We start from the raw sequence: 2,881 nt of genomic DNA, 5'->3' as shown, positions 1-2,881 counted from the left end.
TCCAAATGTGTGTGATAGAGACTTGAATAAAGCTAATCCGAAAGATGATTTCCCTCTACCACATATTGATATGTTGGTAGATAATACAGCTAAATTCAATGTCTTCTCATTTATGGACGGATTTTCCAGATATAATCATATTAAAATGGCACCCGAGGATATGGAGAAGACAACATTCATCACACCTTAGGGAACATTCTGTCATCGAGTGATGCCCTTCGGTTTGAAGAACGCCGGAGCCACGTATCAACGAGCTATGACTACCTTGTTTCATGATATGATGCACAAAGAGATCGAGGTATATGTTGATGATATGATTGCAAAGTCAAGAACGGAAGTTGAACATGTAGAGCACTTGTTGAAGCTTTTTTAGCGTTTGAGGAAGTATAAGCTTCATCTGAATCCTAACAAGTTTACATTTGGAGTCCGTTCCGGCAAGTTATTGGGTTTCATTGTTAGCGAAAGACGTATTGAGGTTGACCCTGCAAAGGTCAAAGCAATACAAGAGATACCTGCACCCAAAATTGAGAAGCAAGTCCGAGGTTTTCTTGGCCGCTTGAATTATATTTCCAGATTCATATCCCACATGATTGCCACATGTGCGCCGATATTCAAGCTCCTCCGGAAAGATCAGTCTCATGATTGGACCGAAGATTGCCAAAAGGCCTTTGACAGTATTAAAGAGTATTTGTCTGAGCCTCCGATTCTATCTCCGCCTGTGGAAGGAAGACCATTGATTATGTATCTGAGAGTTCTTGAAGACTCAATGGGTTGTGTTCTTGGTCAGCAAGATGAGTCAGGGAAGAAAGAGTATGCTATCTACTACCTGAGTAAGAAGTTCACTGATTGTGAGTCTCGATACTCAATGCTTGAGAAAACATGTTGTGCTTTGGCTTGGGCTGCTAAGCGCTTACGCCAGTATATGTTAAATCATACAACTTGGTCGATATCCAAAATGGATCCAATCAAGTATTACTTTGAGAAGCCTTCTTTAACTGGGAGGATTTCCCGTTGGCAGATGTTGTTGTCTGAGTATGATATTGAGTATCGAGCTCAGAAGGCGATAAAAGGTAGTATCTTGGCTGACCACTTGGCACATCAACCAATTGAGGATTATCAGTCAGTTCAGTATGACTTCCCAGATGAGGAAATTCTGTATTTGAAAATGAAAGATTGTGATGAGCCTAAGCTCGATGAAGGGCCAGAGCCTGGTTCCCGATGGGGTATGGTGTTTGATGGCGCTGTAAATCAATATGGAAATGGTATTAGGGTAGTGATTATTACTCCTCAGGGCACACATTTTCCTTTTTACAGCAAGGCTAACTTTCAAATGCACGAATAATATGGCTGAGTACGAGACCTGTATTATAGGATTGGAAGAATGTATTGATCTTAGGATCAAGCATCTTGATGTTTATAGTGATTCAGCCCTTGTTGTTAATCAGATTAAGGGTGAATGGGAAATGAATCAGCCTGGGCTCATCCCATATAGAGATTATGCGAGGAGGATTTCAACGTTCTTTGTTGAGGTTGACTTCCATCATATTCCCCGAGATGAGAATCGGATGGAAGATGCTCTTGCTACACTTGCTTCGATGATTGTGGTTAGACTTTGGAATGAAGTTCCCAATATCACTGTGATGTGCTTGGACAGACCGGCTTATGTATTTGCAGCAGAGGAGGTGCAAGATGATAAGCCATGGTATTATGATATCAAGTGTTTTCTTCAGAACCAGACTTACCCTCCTGGGGCATCTGTGAAAGATAGAAAGACTTTGAGGAGATTATCAGGAAGTTTCTACCTCAATGGCGATGTGCTTTATAAAAGAAATTTTGACATGGTTTTGCTCAGATGCGTGGATAGACACGAAGCAGACCTGTTAATGACTGATGTCCATGAGGGTTCATTTGGTACTCATTCCAATGGACATGTCATGGCTATAAAGATGTTGAGAGCAGGCTACTATTGGCTGACAATGGAGTATGATTGCTGCAAATATGTGAAGAAATGCCACAAGTATCAGATTTATGCGGATAAGATTCATATTCCCCCGACACTTCTGAATGTGATCTCATCGCCATGGCCTTTCTCTATATGGGGAATTAACATGATTGGCATGATAGAGCCGAAAGCGTCCAACGGTCACGGATTTATTCTCATAGCAATTGATTACTTCACTAAATGGGTTGAAGTTGCATCATATACAAATGTGATCAGGCAGGTGGTCGTGAAGTTTATCAAGAATCAACTCATATGCCGTTATGGTGTGCCAGATAAGATCATTACTGATAATGGATCTAACTTGAACAACAAGATGATGAAAGAGTTGTGTAGTGAGTTCAAGATTGCACATCATAATTCTTCTCCTTACAGACCCAAGATGAATGGGGCGGTTGAAGCTGCTAATAAGAATATCAAGAAGATTATCCAGAAGATGGTTGTTACGTACAAAGATTGGCATGAGATGCTGTCATTTTCTTTGCATGGATATCGTACATATGTCCGCACTTCAACAGGGGCAACCCCTTTCTCTCTTGTTTACGGCATGGAGGTTGTACTCCCAGTAGAGGTGGAGATCCCATCAATGAGAGTCTTGATGGAAGCCAAGTTGACTGATGATGAATGGGTTCAGAGTCGTTATGACCAACTGAACTTGATAGAAGAAAAGAGATTGACTACCATGCGCCACGGTCAGTTATATCAGCAAAGAATGAAGAAAGCCTTTGATAAGAAGGTCAAGCCTCGTGGTTTCCGATAAGGTGATCTTGTGCTCAAGAAAGTCTTGTCTTTCGCGCCCGATTCCAGGGGCAAGTGGACTCCAAACTATGAAGGTCCATACGTTGTTAAGAGATCCTTTTCAGGCGGTGATTTGATACTTAC

This window comes from Lathyrus oleraceus, chromosome 1, assembly GCF_024323335.1.
Source record: "Lathyrus oleraceus cultivar Zhongwan6 chromosome 1, CAAS_Psat_ZW6_1.0, whole genome shotgun sequence".
In the NCBI taxonomy this organism is placed as follows: domain Eukaryota; kingdom Viridiplantae; phylum Streptophyta; class Magnoliopsida; order Fabales; family Fabaceae; genus Lathyrus; species Lathyrus oleraceus.
This window is presented reverse-complemented; position numbering follows the sequence as displayed.